This window comes from Alligator sinensis, unplaced genomic scaffold (genome assembly GCF_000455745.1).
Source record: "Alligator sinensis unplaced genomic scaffold, ASM45574v1 scaffold569_1, whole genome shotgun sequence".
Taxonomy (NCBI): Eukaryota; Metazoa; Chordata; order Crocodylia; family Alligatoridae; genus Alligator; species Alligator sinensis.
The window spans coordinates 2682806-2704161 of NW_005841914.1; the positions used below are offsets into that span (position 1 = coordinate 2682806).

Here is a 21356-nt window from a genome sequence, read left to right on the forward strand (position 1 = left end):
GGATGCTCCGCTGCTTGCTCGCGGAGTTGCTGCAGCCGCCAAAGGGCTCGCGGGAAAGGGGATCTCTTTGATGACACCGACTGGATTTTATATATATTTGCATAAATTCAACTTGGTCTCATCAAAGAGATCTCCTCTCGCACGAGTCCTGATTCCTTTCGCCTCTAGACCCGCGCCGCGGACACCTGACTGCATTAGGGGGGCACACCTGGGATGCTTCCTTCTCACTCTTTTGAGTCGCTTGAGAAGCACCGGGCCGGATTAGGGTGACCGTCTGGTTGTTCTCTCTTGGGGGCCTTCGAAGGAGGTTGGGTAGATATCTGGCTGGGGTGTTATGATCCCAGCGCTCGCTCCTGCCCAGGCCAGGGGGTTGGACTGGATGATCTGTTCAGGTCCCTTCCGACCCTAGAAACTATGAAACTATTGATACGAAACCAACACCTTGATGTCCTCTGTTTTTCTCTGCAAGACTGTCCCAGCCAGCCCTGGTTTTCTTCAAGACAAAAAGAGAGGACATAAAGGCGTGGGAGAAAAAGAGGACATTGAGGCGTTGGGTTTCGTATCAATAGAGGACAGAGTAGCAGAAAACCGGACTGTCCTCTAGGATGGCCGCCCTAGGCCGGATGGGAAGCGAAAGGGTAGAGGAGGTAGGGAAGCCCTCCCTTCCTCACCAGCTCGGCCTTTGCCGCCATCCCTCCGAAGGGGAAGGGGGCAGCTGTGGCCTTTCCCAAGCTGTTTTCAGAAGTGACTTTGGAGGCACGAACACCAGGACCTGTTAGAGCACCCCACTGCCACGCAAAGCAGTGATGATATAGCTGGTCCATAGGCCATGCATACCAGACCTCTGCTCCACTGCGCTAATCCTAAACAAGCTTTCCTGCCTCCCGTGGGTGTACCAGGTCCACATCCACTTTGTGCTGTCTACCCATGGGGACATGTGAAGCCTGGGGTGATGGTTTTCAAGTCCTGATCTCTCCTATGCATCTTAACCCCAGCTCCTAGTGATGTTCCACACACAATACACCTCCTGCCAAGGATCCTCTAATTCTCACTGTTTTGGTCATCATTTTTCTACACTTGCCTGGTCTAGTCCTTGCGTGACTATGCACCTCCTCTCACTGTGACAGTAGCTGGGGTGGCTTTTGTCTCCAGCCGTCTCAGGGAAGGCAGGCTGTGTGCTGCCCAGAGGAGAAGCAGACCTGGGTTTACAGCTCTCTGTTCTAGTCACCTTGTTCTCTTTGTTGCTGCTAATTACTTCCTTGTGCATCAGCTCCTGCCTGAGAAATGCTGGAGGTTGTGGACACTTTGGCATATAAGACTGGGGGGAGCAGGGAGGGGGAAGTTTGAAAGCCTGAATGCTGGTGAGAGGCTGCACCACAGCTTGCTGAGATACACCACTTAGCTCGTTTACAGCCTGGAAGGAACTGAGAGCATTTAAGACAGTAATGAAGCAATGAGTTGCTGCCAAGAAAAGGCCCCAGAGCATGAACCGTCAGTACCAAAAACCCTCCATACAGTGCCTGGCCTTGGTGGGGCTGTACCTCTCCCATGGCAGAGGCACTTGTCTCATATGTACTTGGACAGCTTAACCTGCCAGTAAAATTGAGCTAGACTGAAAACACATCGCACTTCCTTTGCGGTCCAGGACAAAACACTTGCATGCCAGAGCAGGTATTGATCCCACTTTACAGAAGGGGAAAAACAAGCAGAGAGGTCAGGGCCCACATTTTCCATAGGAGGCCAGGGACATCATAATGTGCTGTATTAAAGAATAGCACCAAATCTGGCCATAAAGAGTGAGGATTTAGGAGGAATGTTTCTGGGGCACAAAGGGGTTAGGGGAGAATGTGGCCTGCCCAGCAGAGTCCAGGATCCCTTTACACTGGTTTTCGGTAGCAGCTTAGCTGCATCTTTCTCAATCAGCAGGCAGCCACTGTGTGCAAGGCTTCACCTAGATGCAAATGAAGACAGCAATGCAATGAGCCAAAACACATTGCCCAGAGGCAACAATGATCATCAGTAGCTACTCAAACCCCCTGCTGCCTTAGGGACTTTCTGATCACATTATTATCTCCTGTAGCATCCTCTAATCCAACAGGAAAGTACCACTGATGCGACCCTTTTTTTATGTTCACTTTGTGAACAAGACGAGTAGTTTGCTTGGCAAAATCCCAGCTGTGCATCCTTTCAAGTTAAAAAACAAAACTACCCCCCCACCCTCAGCATCTCCTGTATATTAAGCTTCCGCATGACTGGTGCATTCCCCGGGAACTTACTGATTTGGGCTCTCCAGTTCACAAGACATGTTTAAAAGGCTGGTGCGGTATTTTTGCTGAATAAGATAAATGCTCCGTCTGCAACCTGCTGCCTGGATGAAAGATGCAACAGCGAAGTAAATGTCCTTGTCTGTGCCAGCAGGGATGGTGACTCCTTTGTTGTGGCAATTGCCATTTCACAGCAGTCCCTAAAACCTTGCTGCTCCTCTAGGACTCAATCCCAGCCCACTGAAGTCAAGGGATATAGGCGTTTTGTGGCTAAAATAAAGAAACACCGATAATAAATAAGGAGAGTCCATATAGTCCAAGAGGTCTGGACAGAGGGACACTGGACAAACTATAGGAAGGAAGCATGAACTTCGCTACACCCACTCTAGTGTTAGGGTGGACACAATCATTTTGCTGTGTATCTACACTGATATTTAGGGTCAGCTTGGTGGTTGATCTCAGTGAGGCCAAGCCACAAACTGTCCCTCCCTGTCTTCATCTTGCCTTGTAGCCTACAGCAAAGCAATCCACAACATGCTTCTTATTTGCAAAGCCAAGCTCCCCCATTAATTGACCTGCTGACTCCTATTTTCTTCTTCCAGGCCGGTCTCTGCTTGCAGGCAGGACAGGGAGGAAGAGGGATGCAGATGGCAGGAAATCGGAAACGAAGATTTGTGGGACTGCTGCTAGCAGATTTCCTGTGCCGAAAGTTGAGAGATGTCCTAAATAGGCTGCAGAAAGGTTGGGCTGAGGGGCAAGTTGGAGGTATAACCTCATACTCAGAGGTTCAACTGAGCTACCATTGGCAGTCCCTCGCAGTTGTGGATGATTGTCTTTTATGACTGCCTTATCTGTGGGTCCAAAAATGGCAGATGAGGCTGATTTGGGATCGATGGACTGTGGGAACTTGGGCACACGTTTCCGTATGGGGTGAGTGGCTTTGGATTCCTGTTTCAGACCATGACATGCTGTTACTGCTGCTCCCACTTTTCTGTCTCCTGTTGTCATCATGAAGTTTCAAAGTACTGATATTCTTGCAGCAGACCCTGCCTCCATGTGGGGCAGTCCTGGGTGATAGCCTCCCATGAGTTAATGTCGATGTGGCATTTTTTTCAAGTTGGCCTTGAGGACATCCTTGAAGTGCTTTCTCTGCTCTCTGCTTGAGCGTATGCCTTGGCTGAGCTGGGAGAATAAAACTTGCTTTGGGAGTCTGGAGTTGGACATCTGGATGACTTGGCTGGCCAGTGAAGTTGATGTTGGATGATCATCACCTTGAAGCTCGCGGTGCTTGCTTGTGAGAGGATGCTAATGTTAGTGTGTCTGTCAACCTATTGGATTCGAAAGATCTTCCACAGGCGGCATTGATGGTACTTCTCCAGTGACTTGAGGTGTCTACTGTACGTTGTCTTGCCAAAGATGCTCAGCAGGTCTGTGGCTTCTGCAGTACCCTGAGCATGCAGTTGAAATTACAGCAACTACTGTAGGCACTATCGCATTTTTCCATGTTGATTCTCCTTCCTGCTAGGATCTCCTGACAAGCTAATGGCTCACTGACCATAGATCCCAAAGCCTTATCACAGGTCAGCCCACCAACAGGTATTGCTCAGGAGTGGGACAGGCAAAGAATTTCTCAAGTGGATCTCAGCAGCATTTAGCTTGCTTCCAATGTTGGCCAAGAGTCCAGGAAGAGAAAATATATGTGCATGTATTACATATAGAGCACCGGGGGTAAGAAGAGTACCTGTGTTTCATGGGTAATTTCTTAGACTCCAACTTTTTTCTCATGGCTACAAAAACACTCTAGCTTCTGTGATTCCCAGGGGTCATTTATGAACTAGAAGGAGATTGTTTGTCATGCCAAGGTTAGAGGACTGGAAAGCAGAGCTGTTCTGCTGATAGAGGAAGGAGAAGTGGCAGCTTATAATTAGGTTCCATTAGAAGGAGCCTGCAGGGAATCACGTTTATAGAGGAAAGCCATTCTTCAAAATTACATTGTTTAAATTATTAGTATTACTTTTTAGGGAAAAACCCTTTAGTGTCCGATTTCAAATTAAACCTATTTTCTTCCATCAGCTTACAGAGGCCGTTTGAGTTACCCTGTGGCCCAGTTTGTCAGGCTTGCCAGCAAAGTTACACAACATCCTCCCATCTGAAGCCCTCTGCCATTTCCTTGGATCCACCCTGCAAACCCTGATATTACTAAAATAAGAAATGCCACCATGTGGTCTGCTAGGGGAGACAAAACCACAGATTTTTAGCACAAATCACAACTGCTAGAGCTAAAGAACCAGGCTAAGTAGGAATACAAGAGTCTAGCTTACGTACTATTTGCATTGGCCACTAGAGGATCCAGAATCATAGGTGGTGGATCTGATTTTCAGTCTGCACCAATAAACACTTTCAAAAGACTAATTAACCCTCATCAGCTGCTCCCCAAAGGCCAGGGTTGTCCCTAGTCAAGGCAGCCAATGCATATATGGGTCAAGGGACCTTCTTCAGGCTGCAAAGGAATCTGCATAAGAGCTGGCTCAGAGTTTAGAAGCTCTTCATCCCCAGTCCTTTTTTTGGAGCTTATCTCCGGAGCACCAGGAGGAGGAGAGGTTTGTACAAGTATTAACTCAAAATCAGAGGTGGGCCTACACTGGCATTTGGGCTCACAGCTTGGAGTTCAGCTGTGGATTGGAACCAAAGCTGGAAGGGACCAATTTTCAATCACCAACTTCATCGTGGCTGAGACCTCACCAGAACAGCTAGCTACCTTGACAAAGCTGCCATCATAATTCAAGACTGCGGAAGTTGCACAACGCCACTCCAAGGACAAGCTCAACAGACCGCATCAAAGCCTGTGCCCTCTAGCTGGGAACTGCCAATGATCCCCTTCTATTCACACTCAGTGGCGCAGCACTAAGCTGCCAACTCTCAGGATTTTATAGTGCAGTTTTGAGGTCTGGGATATTTTATCTCTGTATCTTACATACTGTTTAAAGCACCAGTTCCTGGAGTCAAGTGGTTATGTAAGGAGCATCACTTAAAGACTCCAAGCCCTCATAGTGGAGGAGAAAACCTGGAACATGTGACCTGGTGGCAGGTTGCAGCAAATACACTCCCAAAATTATCATATTAAATCCTGACTAATGATCCTGGAACATTTAGCTGGCTGACAGTAATGCAATGCTGCAGCTGGCCTTGCATGGAAAGAAGCTCATTTGAGTCCATCTGGCACTTTGGAAGGAGTTGGGAACCTTTCGAGATGAGAAAAAGAGGATTTGTTATGAAGCGGCAAAGCTGCAAAACACAAAAGGACACAGAACGCCGTCTCCCCAGAACACCCGTCACGGGGCAGTGCAAGCCCTATATCTCCCTGCCTGCTCCTTGACAGTGAAGTCGCTTGAAAGGTAGTTTCTTCTAAAATATGCACAGGCAGTCTTAACTGCCTTACTCCGGCACAGACAGCATGCATTTTTATTAGAGCCAGGGAACTTTCCAACTCCCAGCAGTCATAAAAAATACATTTTGCAAGAAAACAATGGCAAACGCTAGCTACTATTTCCCTCTCCTGCCCATGCCTCCCCTCCCCCATTTTAAAGGTGCTGCAAACTTGATGCTGTCCTCTCTATCAAGCCCACACAAATCAGTCCCCTTGCTCTAGCAGGTTAAAGCAGCCCTTGGTCCTGGGCTCTAGTTCTGTCACTGTCTCGCTGTGTTATCTGGACCATGGTTTCAATGCCTCCATGCCTCAGCTTACCCCTGTTTGGAGCTGGGATTTTATTTAAAGGTCACAGAGACTCTAGGTATGGGGCCTCACCAGCTGCAAAGGATGAAACTGGATCAAAACTCTCCCAGTATTTCAAGGTTCACTGTATTAGGGATTTTGCTTCAACCTTTTTATATAGCAGGGGATCAGGCATGCATTAGAATATAGATTTCCCATAAGGTGAATCTATTATCCAGTTTCTACATGGAAAGAGCATGACTATTTCTGAAACAGCATCTCCATCTTTTGACCATAACATTCAAGAGAGCTCTGGAGCAATGTTTACAGGGTGTGACAATGACTGTCAAAACCAGGACAAAGAATAGGTGGAATATCCCATTGACCTTGGCTTGCGAAGTAGTATCAAATTATATTAAAGGAGGGAACAGGCCCTGATTTAATGGAATATTTCAACAGGAGCAGCCAGCTTGCATGGTTGTCCAGCCACAAAGACCTTTGAGCTGTTGTGGGGCACAATAGACACTCTTTGGCAAAAGAGCTTTACAACACTGAGGAAGCCTGGAGGTTGACAGCTCTACTGGAGACACACATCTGGGTTACCAAGACTAGTCCAGCCTTAGGACCAACCTAGTTCAATGGCCAGAAGAGCTAGGGTAACCAAACTGAGAAGACACCCACGTTCCAGCTATGTGGTGGGTCATGGCTCATCATCCTGCAATTTCCAAAAGAAGGTGAAGGGCCTCTTATCCACAGTGGGTGGGGTGTGTACGTCTTCAAAGGCCCACCCCAAGGCTCCTACACCACTCCAGTTCTAGTTCAGTGCTGCTCTGCCAGCTTAGCTGAGACTCACGTGGTGCAAGTAGCAGAACGCTGGCTTACTGCCCCCAGGGCCCAAGGGGTGCTCCTGGCACATGGACAGGAAGGTCTTCCAGCTCTGTACAAAGAGGATTTAAGTAGCATTGTCCCCATTTTCTCCAGACAGAGAGACTGGCTCCTGGGAAGATTGTGACTCCCCCTTAGTTGCTAGGGGAAAGCCAGTGATGCAATTAGGAACAGAGTCCAGATCTCCTGACTTGTGCTTGCTCCAGGCTGCCCTAGTTGCATTTAGGTCCGTAGCAGCCTTTTCACCATTTTTGCACAGACTGGCTAGTTCTGAATTGCTGCCTGCAGAGGCAAGGAACCCTTTGGCAACAACACTCCCATCATGGCAGGGAGCAGGAGTAGGAGATGGAAAATCTGAGGAAGGCAGGAGTTTACACGAAGTCAGTGACTCTTGGCAACATCACATTAAGTGGAAACCTATATGAGCCAATGATAGATTTATTAGTTCCAGGCTAAATGTTTTGTACTGAGATTTTGGTCGCATTTCATTTTATTTCTGGCTCCAGAGGTTGTTGGTTTCTCAGTTCAGCCAGTCAACATTCCCGAAGTGCACAGAGCACAGTCCTGGTTTACTTCACACTTACGGGCCACTGGGAATGCAAGGACACTTGGCAGCCCAGCAGTCATGGGAAAAAATGCTTGGCTTTCTGCAGCTTGGATGCTTTCCCTGGCTCTAGCGGCTGCAGTACAGAGGAGATCAGGCAATGCCCTTACCACGTGGGCAGCAGGAGGCACGGGCTCTTTTCTCATGTGTCCACAGCCACATCAGATGGTAAACAGTTCCAGGTTCCTCTACACTGTGTCCTCTGCTACAAGTCAGTCCAAATCAAGGAGATGCATTGAAAGGAGTGAATGTGATTTTCAATTGCACCACTAACCTTACCTTCTCTCTTTGCAGCAGCAGCTTGGGCAAAGATTTGAAGGCTGTACCGGTCCGAGGAACTCACATCTTTAGCAGGAAGCTAAGCTGGTACAAGATGGTGATGCTCTGCCAAACCAGGAGGAAAATCCACACTCAGGTGGTGGAATAGTGATTTTTTTCCTGGATTTGTTGAGCAGCAGGAGAACTCTCAGGGTGTGAGCAATAGTAGTAGGCACAGCCCACCAGTCTGAGCCTTCCCCAAGTTCAGGATAGGATGGGTATGGATCTAGGGTCTTGATTTGTTCTGTTTGTAGCAAACTTCATTATCGAGTCAACACAGTAGTCCACACATGGAAGTTAGGTGATGCTGATGGTAACTAGTGTCCTCTTCTCTCGGATACGTTCCACTGCAACTTGGTTTATCCCACTGGAGAAGAGGCCTTTGCTGATCTCAGTGCAGACCCTGAGTGGGATTGGCTGGTAGCCCCAAACTGCAATGCTGCATGCTCCACACACAGCAGCTTCTTCTCTGTGAAAGAACACGAGCAGGCTGCATGGTGCATCACCCCGGATAAATCACAACACCAGGACTGCACCAAGCAGATCATTTTTCATCAAATACACTATATGAGACACAAACCCAGCCTACACAAACTAAGGTGGCTAAACAGAAAGAAACAACAGTATATTGATTTGCAGCAAGGCCAGATCTGAGAGACCAGCCTGTTTCCTCTGAATCCAACCTAAAATATATATTTAATAGGGGCAGCACCATGGCCTTGCCATTCTGGATTGCCACGTGATATCAAAAAGTATTTTTGTTGCCACCAGAAGACCACACCAAATGTTAAATAGTTAACTGTTGTGGTTATTGAGGCTCCACAGGTGCCAATGTTTTCCAGCATCACAGAAGATGTCTTTTTCCTCAGCCCTCTCACGGACTATCTAGAGTTACTAGTCAATACAGGCATGGGCGATTATCATTTGCTTGAACATCAGTAGCACCTGGGACTCCATTCTAGCATGCTATGCACCACACACACAGACTGTGGGACATAGGTTGTGCCCCAGATAAAGGGCGTGAGGTGCAGAGACCCAAACTGACTTAACCATGATCATATAGCAAGTCAGTGGCAGAGCTAGGAAGAGATCTGGGCTCCTACTTGAGCTTCCTCCACTCTCACACCAGCGCACAGCTCCATGAAAGCTTATACTTCAGTCCTCAAACACAGTGCTTTTCAAGTCCAAGCTTCTACTGCAAATAAGCATTCCTTTGGCATGACCAGCCTCTCCCTATAAGGTAGGCACAGTGTTTTCCCCCTTGCACATCCATGATGCATTTTGAGTTGGTCAGATTACTTATTAGTGAGTAAGGCTGCACTGCGAGCACTGACTAGGCATGCCCAGATCCATCTTCTAAACCCAACCCTTCCAAAAGCAATTGAAGAGTTCCTGCCATCCTTCCTGGTTTTATCATGGTCCAATACAAACACCTCCAGCAAGATGGGTCCATGATTTAGGGTGGACTTTTTCTTCCAGGGTCTTTGACAGCCCTTCATGGAGAGACTACCCTGGCAGAAAATATCAAACTATTCAAATGTGCCTTCAGCAGCTTCTTTTAGGTGCATCTCCCCAGTGACTGCAAGCAGCTCAGTGAGTATAGCTGCGGCGTTACTTCTTTCTGTTGCTGATTCTTACTGAGGGGTGAAGCTACAGAAATGGAAATCAGTTCCTGTTCTATACCATGCTGTCAGAAACTTGCTCTCTGGCCAACAATCATGTTGACACTAAGCTAATTACACAGAGACCTCTAAATGTGAGAAATCATTACTGGCCCTGAGTTACAAGCTCCACTTTCCTGACCAACACAAAAGTCTCCAAACGAACATTCAAAGAAGGGTTTCAAAATGCAGTCACTTATTTGTCCCTTGCTTGCCCAAAGACAGAAGACCTGCCAAATATCAGGACAAAATAGACACAGGCACCAATTAATGATGCAAGCCCAGGATTTGTACGTGCTAATGGGCCATTTGGCAGACAAGCACCCATTTCTTGCACACAGATGTACATCTTAGCCACCACTGCCTGCAAATTCGGCCGTCTGGAGCAATTCATCACATAAAGCCTGTTTTCACATAAAAGGAAAATGACAAACTGCAGGGAAAGGGGCTCACTCATTTAGTGTGCAAGATTTAGATAGTGGTAAGACTTATGCGGGAGAGGGAGGCAGAGGGGGTCCCTAACTCTGGCAAAGGTTGGACTGGTCATTGCTGCTAATGCTCTGTGCAGCACACGTTTAGGCAAACTGAGGAAAGGGATTATCATCATGTATCTCCAGGAAAATCCTCAAAGAAAGTCATCCCAAGACTTCAATCACGTTTTCCTTTTCTCACTTTCACCCACTTCTTCCTACTCACATCTCTGTGCCTTGCTCACGGCAATTCTTCTCCTTTGTAATTCATCTGCCCCCAGTAACTATAAACAGTTGGCATGCCCCCGCCTATTTAGCAACTGCAATCTGCTCTCTTGGAACAAACCCCCGCACTGCCTAGTTGTGTCACCCCATAACAGCTTTTGGTCTGGCACGTTGTGGGAGGGAAGTGGGGTGTCTCTCCATGAAGGTCTGTCAGTCCCTGCCCACCCTGGTGCAAGCAGTCCAGGCTTATTGCAAGAACCATTTGCATTCTGGAGATATGCACATTTGAGTGGGCTCTGGTGGGAGATGTGGGCGAAAACCTGACCCAACTTAAGTAGGGGACAAATATCCTATGGACTTCAAATAAGCCCACAATTGCACCCTGTGGATTTTCAAAGGTTAAGCTGTTACATGCATCAGCCAGGGAGATGTTTGCAGGGAATTCTAGACCTCAGCTCATAAGAAGCAGCTTGTTCTGCCTTCCTGATGGAGGACTAGGCAGGTCTATGCTCAGCTCATCTGATTGCTGGTGTCAGCTTATTAAGGGGTCCAGCAGTCCCTAAAGCAAAGCAACTGCTTCCCAAGGAGTGTACGCCTCCCCCAAAATGCAGTGAGCTGAAAGGCAAGAAGAGTTGGGATACGCAGATACAATCCCATGGAGCTGCACCCACTCCTGCCAGAGCCGAATGGGACCCCATCGGTGGGACTGGTTACCTCCTTGGAGGAGGGCAGGCAACACTGACTTTTCCAGAATGAGACTCAGGTGGGCACCCCCAGCCTATTGCAATGACACTTGGGCCCAGAGTACTTCTATATCTGTAACCACACAGCAAAGTGCTGCTTCTCAGGGGCTTTGCCGGGTATTAGCATTCCAAGGTGGTACACGATTGTGCCATAATCCAGCATTTTACAACTATAAAGAAGAAAGGCTGCCTCTTGTATGCCCTGCTAGCTCATTACACTGGTGTGGACAGGCTTCTGCTGCAGAATGTGGAATGCAATAGTCATTCAGAGCCATAAATAAAATATGCCAAAAAGGAAAGGCCAGGAGGCCACCCCTGGCAAGCCCAGGCTTTGAAATGTTTATAAAATACAGCTGCTATTGCATAGATTTAAAAAGGAATTTCCATCTCATGTATAATCCAAGTGTTTCCTCCTCTCCCAGTTGCGGGGGCATTTCTACAACAGAGAAAACCTCAAGCTGCGATTTCTCCTAAACGAAGGCAGGCAGCTGCCAAGGGCTTATACACTACCTGGAAAAGGCCAGCATTGCAGATGGTTCGGCAGCGGTCCCTTTATGCCCCCCATCCTACATGAGAAGAGAAGTAGGGTGATGGTGGCAGAGGACCTGGCTTCACTGGTTCTCCCCTAGATTGGATCACTGATTTGTGGGGTACCTGAGTTTTAGATACTCTAGTTGGAAAGACTGCAATGCACCTAGCTCCTTTGGGTCTCAGTTTTCTTATCTGCAAAAATGGGGCCAATGGCATGTCTTACCCCCGCCCCCTTACCCTCCCAAACACACACACTTTTCTAAAAGGCTTTGAAACCTTGGATTCTACATATAACATGTGAGCCACGTGCCCTTTATTACTGTTACGGCGAGTCAGTAAACCCCATTTTGAAAACCACCAGGGTTCTATGGCATGAATCACTCCTTCCTATGCCTTTGATTTTCACTGTCACTGTATAAATATTTAGCGAGCTCATTGAAGCCTGCAACTGTTCTGCATAATATGAGTAAATAATCATGAAGTGGATGGCATGAACTCGTATTCCCATAGTCTGGCAGGATAATGTGTGTGTGTTTGCATATGCATCTGACATATAATTCCTCTGCTCTAATACGGCTACCAGAAAGCCATTCAGCCGCCTGGGCTGCGGGTGTCCATCCTCACATTTTGCAGTGCATGAAGTGTGCAGAGATTAACCTGTCACGCTTCTGTTTTATCCCTCCATATCATACCACGCCTCAACTCCATTTGTATTAGAGATCTGCAAGCCTAGCTTCACGTTCGAGCTAATTAGCCTGAAATTGAGGCAGAAATGTCTGACATTTCCCATTTTTTTATTATATCCCTGTGTCAATTTTCTGTCTTTAATGGGCTCGAGCAGTTTCTGCTGAGTACAGTTGTTATTTTACACATGGCAGCAGACAGAACAAATATGCTGATGATGAGCTCCAGTGACAAAGTGCATATTCGCAACAGCTAGTTCTTCCAGCCCATTTCATCTGGAAGGAAGCACCCAGCTCAGTCCCTGTTTAAGGCCACACAGAGCAGGAATATGATCAAGGAAGGTGGGGGGTGGGGAGGTGGTGGACTGGAAGTAATTTCAGAGCATGCCAAACAAATGGCAAATTTAATCAATTTGATGGACTTCTCCCAAAGCTTTGCTGGTATTTATACGCACACAGAGCTAACTAACGGCAGCAGGGATGTGGCTAATTGCCCAACTATTCCTCAACAGAAGGAACACAACCGTGTTTCTGAACATCTGTAGCACCATCCACACTCTATTACTAGCAGAGCTAGTAATGCCACCTATTATGGATGCTTAGCACTCCCCCGAATAAAACTCCATTTTTAGTTGCTTAGAAACTTAGCCAAAATTGAGCCATCTGGGCCAATATCATCCATGTAGGGGGTCTACTGAAGGCTTCAAGGTTTTCCTGGCAAACTTCAGCGCTAATGTTTTTCGCTGCCTTCCCTCCCAGCATCGGGAAAAAGATTTAGTTTAAATCATCGCAGGGATCTTTTCTGTGGAAAAACTCTGGCGCCACCCTGCTTTGAGCGTAGACCTGAAACAGAGCAGGTTTTTCTAACAGAGATGTGCCTGTTGCGGTCTCAGTCAATCCATTCGAATGTCAAAGGGAGTTTAAGCTATTGAGTGTGTGTTGTTGGTGGGGTGGGAGGAAAAAAAAACCCATCATAGTTCACACATGCTCAGTAGATATTTTAGCTGCTAATATTTCCCAAGCCTCCTTCCTCACCAAACATATTTCAGGTTCCCGCAGTTCCTTGGGCCAACCTGACTGTGCGCGTGCCAACCTCACGCCATCTGGCACAGTTCGGACACCGCCGTAGGTGCTCCAGCCCAGGTGTGCAACCACACAGACAGAACAGAGCCGTGCCTGGCCACGAATGGCCTACAGTCATTTCACCCGGCATGAAGACTGCAGTCCTGCTTGACGCATGCATGATGAGAACCAATTTATCAGTGAAATCAATGGGGTACCTGAGTTTTAGATATTCTAGGCCCAGATCCACAAAGGTACTTAGGCACACAACTTAAGTACCTGGAATAAGGAGCTCTGTGGTCTGGGTGCAAGCCTCTTAGAGAAGATGTGCTGCAGTCAGGTGCGGGCATACCTGCACTACCTTCCATCTAAACAGCCTGGGTACCAACTGCAGTGAAAGCACAACTCCCTCCATGCGACCCCGAGTACATTCTTGATGGCTGAAACATTCCTGATGTCATGTTGGCTTCACTGCTATCACCTAAAGTAGCTACCCATCACTTCAGCCATGTCTACCCATGTTGCAATGAACTCTCCAACCACCATGCACACCTACCCCAAGGCAGGCAGGCAGGGTTAGGCTCTTGCAGAGTCATATATAAGCAGTGCCTGCCAGGCTAGGGAATGCTTAGCAAACATGAATCTACAAAGCAGGGGAAAGATGGCCAAGATGGAAACCAGCGCCACACAAGGGCAAAACTGCACATCACTTTGCCAGGCATAACATCAAGATGCCTTGCTGCTGTCTCCGGTTTCCCCACGCAGTGTGCTGCACGCTGAAGCGTCGCTGTTGTCCCTTTGGAAAGGAAGATGAACAGGCTTCTCCATCCAGCAGGGTGAAATATGCATCTATCCTGGTGAAATATTAAAGCAATAAGTCACAGCTTTTTACAGCCAGATAAATCCTCTCAGCAGGTACATTGCTGCCTGAGGAATGCAATGCATCGCTTCTTCTGTCTGCCACCAGGCTTCTCTTTGCAGTGTTCAATACACCTTCCTTCCACCTTTTTTTTTTTTTTTTTTTAAAGAAAGACTGCTGGATGAACTGCATGTGGAGAGATCTCTGATCAGGAGCTGCCCGTACCATCACAGGACCCAAGCCCCTCACTGGTATGAGGAATCTAGCATGCAGGATGCATTACTGCCATCTTCTCCTTCCCGGTGGGCACGGAGAACCGAAGGGGCAGATCGTCAAGCATCCAGCACTTTGGGTGCAAAGAGGCACCAAAGCTTGAGCACTCATTTGCTACTGGGAACAGCTTCCAAGGCATCTGGGCTGCCAAATATCATGGATTTAAACACTGAGAAATATGGCCAATTCCCCTCTGCTGTGCCTAGGAATGGAGCCCTTATCTCCCGCATCTCCACCGTGACAGTGTCCTGCTTCTCCAATGCCTTCCTGACTGGCAACCTTCTGGGTACTTTCGCCAAGACTAAACAAGCCACAGAGACTGGAGAGGCCTCCAAGGTTTTTAGGTGATCCCTCTAGGTCTGGGGTAAGAAGAACCTTGTCCTAGCCACTGTCCCCAGCACAGCTGTTCTCCACAGAGAAAGCGCAGGGGTTTGTGATGGTTCAGACTATGTGCAGAAAGCCAGAAGAGCCACAAGGACAGGCATCAGGGCAGGCACCTGGAGGAGCAGAACAGGCTCCCATCCAAGGTGAGCTGGAGAATGGCAGAAATGAGCAAGTTCCCACCTGAGGAATTTGGTGCCATCTACCTCACCTTTGCCCAGGCCCAGGGAATGCCACTGTGAAGCAGGCCCTGCCTGTCCAGGAATTAAGCAATTTAGCCGTGTTGGAGCAGCACTGAGCACACGGCAAGCACACCTGGGTAAGAGTGTGGAGGGATGCCAGGCATGTGCTCTAGGCTACGTGGAGTTGATGATGGCCTCACATTGAGAAGCTGGTGCATGCAGGAGCCAGCGGGCCAGCCATGTTTTACAGCTGCCCTCCCTGGCGTGTCAAGGAGGCAGTGCAGGCATGTGGGGGGCATCAGCCCCATCTCATCCAAAATCCAGGTAAAGATAATAGAGCTCCAGGACCTGACACAGGAGACCATGTATGGGCACATCTTGCAGCTCCATGGTAGCAAGACAAAGGGATGATGCTTGGCATCTGCCATTGCACTCCTGAAGACTGCTCTGTGTGCTGTCCATGCTATGATATATGCAGTGAGCAACAGCCTGTTTCCTGTAACAGTCTACCTATTGAGCCCTTCCCCTACGCAGGATTTGGGCCCCAGCATACCTGACACCTGCATTTCAGTGCTGCTGCATCTCTAGCCAGTGGAGATTTACACTTCTGCTGTTCAAGGCCCAAGTCCTTGCATTAAAATATTCTCACCTGAATTTGAGAGCACCCAGCACTTCAGCGCTGATGCTTGGGGCTGACCCGCAGGGTCTGGGCACACAAGTTACTGCGAGGTAAAAGAGGGTGAGGCATTACTTCACATCAGGTGCTCTGACAATGAACACTCTTGCCCCACAGTTGATTAACGTCAGCATAGCTCTTACCGGAAGAGGGCAAAGTTACCACGGGGTAAGGAACACACACATGGACAGTTACCACAAAACAGATGGAGGGGTAAAGCCTCTTTCTCCATTGCCTCTTGGTATCTCTAGTGTGCTCAGGCTCCATGTCCCCACACTTTGTCCCAGCATTTATATGAGAGAAAAGTGGGTATAAAAAAAAAATCACTTCTTCCGATTTAGACTCTGACTCGCCGAATTACCTTAGGAAATTTGGTTCCTCTCAGCATTTCTTTCCAGTTCATCCAACATGGCTCTAAAGACTGTAAAGCACTTCAGGGCTGGGTCTGCATTCACCGTTTCTAGCAGAGGGAAAGGCTGATGTCAGTTAAGTTTATAATTTATTATGCACTGTGTGCTAATGAAGAGGACGAAGAAAGAATAGGTGCAAGGTGACAGAATCTCTATGGCATGCAGGATCAGGCTTCCCAACATCAGCTCCTGGCATTCAATGCAGAACACGCCAAGAAAAAATAACCTTATAAACATGTCAAGCACCCAATTGCCCCCATGGTTCCCAGAGCCAATTGCTGCTCGGAGCAACACACACAACCCATGTCAAGCTCTACCTCAATAGCATTCCCACGGTTTAGTGCTGAGTTGGCACCTACCTTTACAAACCACAGCTATAGGGCGCTTTAGTACAGCCCATTTCCATTGAGAAAGGGACCCAGTTAATATGCACTTGTCATTCTCATTTGCAGATGCAATTTCAAGTGCTATCAATTATTCAGGGAGCAGCTAACTCCTGCTTTGAGCAGCACCACATATCTGGCTGCCGATCACAGCGCCGGCTGCTAGGAAAAAAGCGGCTGGAAATATTTTCCTGATTCATTAGCTGTTTGAGATGCAGAAGGCAGTAAAGCACTTGTTCAGTTGTTGCTTATGCAAACAGAGTCACTGCCATTAAAAGTGTCTCTCTATGTAATAACAACTCTTCTCTGCAGCTAGAACAGAAATGAAAGGAGGCAACTCTGAACTAGAGAAGAAAATGGCAGGGGGCAAGGGAAAGGATAGTTTCTATTTACGAGAAACAACTGATGATCAAAGACATTCAGTATTTCAAAGTCTGTTGCCCGGTTTATCTGCACACAGGGATAGGAATACAAGTGACAGGTGGCTCGATTCATGCTACAGGTCACGGCAGTGGCAGGGTAGCACTGGCTTTTTCATCTGAGCTACCTGGCTCTGACAAAATGGAGCTTGCTACTGAACATCTGTGCCAGTGGGCTGGGTGCCCTGAGTTAGACCCCTAGTGGCAAAAAGGCATGATGCCCAAGATGGTTATTTAAAGCTAAATGCAAGCACTGCAAAGAGCTAAGTGTCCTTTTCCACAGCCCCTCTCTGCCAGCAGAGCAGGTAGGCAGCTACAATCAGATTCAAGGGAGTTGCTGAACAGCAAAATGAAGAGGCGACTGTGGGCAGCAGCATCTTCCACAGTTATGCACCCACTAGCCAAGGGAAAGCTGGGGCCCTACATTTCTGCAGCCCTGATTGATGCCATTGGGATGAAAGCAGAAGCCACAGTAGGAGAGAGACAAGGCAATGGCAATCCCAGTTCCTGGACATGCTGCCAGGTCCTATCACAAATCCTCCATGGGCAGCCCCAGAGGGACACTCTGTTGTTCCCTGGCAGCGAGCACGGCTGGCAGAGCATGGTCTCTGAGCAGTTGCTGGGCTGGTACCACTGAAAGGCAGAAAATGAGTTCAGACATCTCCCATTGCAGCTGCAGTGGTTTGTCTGTCCATTAGCAAGCACATGCACCAGCCTCAGTGTCTCTAGGGTTAGGGATAGACTTTCAAAAAGCCTGAGCCTGAATTGATTCAATCTTTGCAGGTTAGTCTAACCTGGCTAGGCTAGTTTGTAACTTCACAGACATCCCAGACATGCAGGCACAGGCCTGCAGTGCCTCAGGCTAGAAGGCAGGGGGCACTAGAGCAGCCCTCCCTTCCCTTGTACAGTACTGAGCTGAAGGGGGCATGACCAGGCCCCAGTAGGACACTCTGATTAGGGAGGGGTTTCCCACCTCCTGAGCAGCCCAGCCGGGAATTGATAACAGTGTTTATCACTCCATTATGAAAACAGAAGGACATTACCAGCTACCTGTTGATTCTGCCTTTGTCCTGTCTGCCACAGCACAGACCATAGGCAGCGCGTGGTCCGCTAGCTAATGCTGAGAGGTATCTTTAAGGCAGAGGGGACAGGGAGGGGGGGAGCAGGCAGATGCCTACAGTCTCTGCCAGAGCTGCAGCCAGGGAGCAGAGGGGAGGGGCCAGCCCTGCTATGGAGCAGACAGCCCTGCCCAGCCCAGAAAGCATGACAGGATGCTGGGGTAGTCTGGTTTAATTTAAACCAGCAAGGGGTCTGGGACAGACATTGCATAAACTGGTTTGACCCAAATCAGTTAAGTCTGATACTACATTCAACCAGATTAATCTTAAACTGGTTTAAGCCATTTTCAAACTGGTTTATGTGCACTGAATATCTGTTCTGTTACAGATTTAAACCAGTTTCTGATCACTTTAATCAGTTTATGTGTAATGTCTGTCCCTAGCCCGTAGGACATGACTGGGCATTTTACAGGGGGCATGCTTAGGCAGGGAACTGGCAGAGACGAGAGCCTAGTGGTTACACACACCACACACCCAACCCCAGTACATCGGCAAACAAAGACACAAGGAGACAAGATGCAAAACTATCTGCCTGACTTAAGTGTGCACCTCTGCCGCACCAGGGATAGATAACATGCAAGAGGCCCCACCATCCTTTATGAGCACAACGGTTGTGCTGACTTTGGGGATAAGCTAGGGAGAGGTACAGGACTTCCATTATGAGTGGCTGATACTCCCACAATACATGTATTTACAAAGAGGCACCATCCATGGAGCCAGCTAACACAGCATCCTAGCTCTGCAAACAGAGACAAATGAAATAATTAGTGAAACGAGTGTTCTGGGCAGCTGCTTGAATGCCCCGCAGAGCAGGGAAAGGTCAAGTGGAGCTTGTAGAAAGGGCAGTCCAGTCTCCACAGCTGTGTTGGCACCAGCTAGCCTGCCAGAAGAGCAGCTTTCTTAGCCAAGAAGCCAGGCCCATGTTCTTGCATCTCAAAATGAACGAAATTGCATTTCTCAAGCAGATTTGGAGTTTGCTTGCAAGAGCTCAGGTTAGCAGAGCACATAACAGGAGCATCTGGAACAATTACAGAGAAAGGAACCCAGAGGGACAGGTGGAGATGACACAAAGGCCAGTTGGCAAACACTTCGCTAATGGCAAAACCAAAAGACACTGTCTTGTCCCCAATGCCAAAGACTGTGTTGAACTGTACCTTGCTTCACGTAGGTCCTAATGAAGTCACGTCTTGGTCATTCAGGAAGCTTTGTACCAACATCGAACAAACAATGAATAATCACTCCCTCAAGAGTTTCCACTCCAAGCACAGCTCAGACTTCAGCCTCTGGGATGTTACAGCCCCACTATTTCTCCAGGCCTCTACAGAGTCCTCCAGCGAAGACAGTATTGGTGAGACTACAGCTGTATGAATAATGCACTTGTTTGGCTCAGTAGCCGCATGGAAAAAGAAATACAATTCAGATTGACCCAAAAGAAAAAATTCACCCCAAACCAAAATTTGAAAAAGCTTCCATTCAAGTTAGAGAGAGGTTTTCTCCAGCTCAAAGAGTAGAACATTTTATTTGGCTTTCGAGGTATTTGAACTTTCTTGAAATCAGCCTGCTGTTCCAAAAGACAAGGAAAAAAAACCCCAGATGACTTTAGAAATGTGCTCCTCTTAATTTTTAACTTTTTTGTTGAATATGAACTGTAGTTGTGGAATTCAAATGGAATGTGCAAAGAGTTGCAGTCACTTCGATTTATCTGAAAAGTTTATTTATAGACATTAGATTTCATAGACATTAGGGCTGGAAGGGACCTCAGAAGATCATCGAGTCCAAAAAACCAAGACATTCATCCAGCTCTTGTAGAGAACGATATGCCTACTTTGAAGGGGGGAGGGAGGAATAATAAAGAGGAGGATAAAAAGAAAAGAAACAAAGCTTTCCAGCCATTCACTATCCTTCAAAAAAAGAAAAAGCAAAGAGGTGGCACAAGCCCAATGCCTTTTTTCCTATGCAACTCCTATTTAAGAATTCTTCATATTTTCCAAAGGAGGAAGCAACTGTGACCCCCTGAAACCTGAGATACTGCTCCTGCCTTGGTTCAAGGTCACTTGCATCATAACAGAGTCTTACAGGAGAGCTGAGAGACTCTTCACCAGCTAAGAACTGCCTGCCCAGAGGAGCTTTCTATCTACTGACTCCTCTGTGAAATCCTATGAAATGTGAACTTTCAGTTCTACCCAGGAGAACTTTTACAACCTTTTCTCTGATGCCTGATGAAGGGTGTTTGTGCCCGAAAGCTTGCAATTAAAGATTTTTTTTTTTGCAAAAATTTCATTGGTCTAATAAAATATATCACCTTTACCATGAGCCCTGATTATTGTACTGTGATGGTGTTACCCAGCCAGTAGAGCAGGGTCCAGCGGGTGCCGCACCCTTGTGCCCATATCCTACCGTTGCTGTAAAGCACAAGTACTGTAGCAGCTGCTGATGTTAGAGAATGTGTGTTCCCCGCCCTATCTGTCCCTTCCTGCCATCCCAATCTTACTGCATGCGCATCAGTCCGGTATTCTACCTTTCTTTCTAGAGCCCTTGGGATAAACAACATGCAGAAATGGTAGTGCTTTGCTGAAATTCCTCGGGAGCAAATTCCCCTTGCAAAGAGAAACCTTTATGCATGGGGACATGGGTGGGGAGGGGAAGAAGAGCAGAGCAGCAGCCCTGGGCAAGGGCAGGGGAAAAACTAGGAGCTGTATCAACCGCACAAGCTATTCCTTGAATCAGAAATGGGAGCCAAGACTCCTGGCTTCTATCCCTGGTTCTGCCCTCAGACCGCTCTAACCCCACTCACCTCCATAGCCTAGCTACCCATCTGTTTAGCAGATGCAATAACAAGTACCTACCTGCTTTGGGAAGGAGATTTGATTATTATAACTGCTCCAAGATCACCAGATGAGAGGTGCAAAGTCATTTCCACTTGTTGGCTTTTCATACCTTCTTCCCTGTGCTGTGAAAAGGGAATCTCCACAACTATGCAGGCACATCACGTGCTCCTTCTGGCAATGCTGAGGGCCAAACTAAGTTCACAGCAAAGACACTTAAAGTCCCTGCTGCAGTCATTTTATGAATCAGTGATTTGTTACCAAATGGCGGTTTAGTTGGTAAGCAGCCAATGAGCAGGTGAAACGGGCTTCAACTCAGCTCAGTCGGCATAAAATGCCAATTAACAAAAACAAGAAAGCAGACTAAGGAACTGGAGGGATGGCGAGCACTGAGAGGAAGGGGCCTGGCTCCGTAATGAACCCACTCACCTACGCAGACAGGTGACTGGCAACTGAACAACAAGACGGCTCAGGCTATCGATACAGAATCTACCCTGGCTGGTGCGCAGGGACATGGCTAGGAACCAGGACACCTGGGGTGCCTGTACACACCATGGATTTTAATCCTCATTAAATTAAATGGGTTTATACAATTTAAACTTGTTTATTTTGGAGTGTCGCATCTGTATTTACACGCGCTAGGTTTTCAAACAAATTAAGCCAGGTCCCTGG

At 47.7% G+C, this 21356-nt stretch overlaps 1 long non-coding RNA gene across 2 annotated transcripts; it reads right to left on the minus strand.

Moving 5' to 3' along the window:
• Window positions 1-11473: 11473 nt before the first annotated feature.
• LOC112549471 lies at window positions 11474-20881 on the minus strand. 2 transcript variants are annotated; one of them, XR_003092888.1, is made up of 3 exons: window positions 20706-20881; window positions 15891-15989; window positions 11474-14012 (listed from the first exon to the last, which is right to left on the minus strand). It is a non-coding gene; the product is annotated as an uncharacterized LOC112549471 (long non-coding RNA). The 2 variants fall into 2 exon arrangements; XR_003092889.1 differs by lacking the exon at window positions 11474-14012 and adding an exon at window positions 15535-15575.
• Between the last annotated feature and the right edge of the window lie 475 nt (window positions 20882-21356).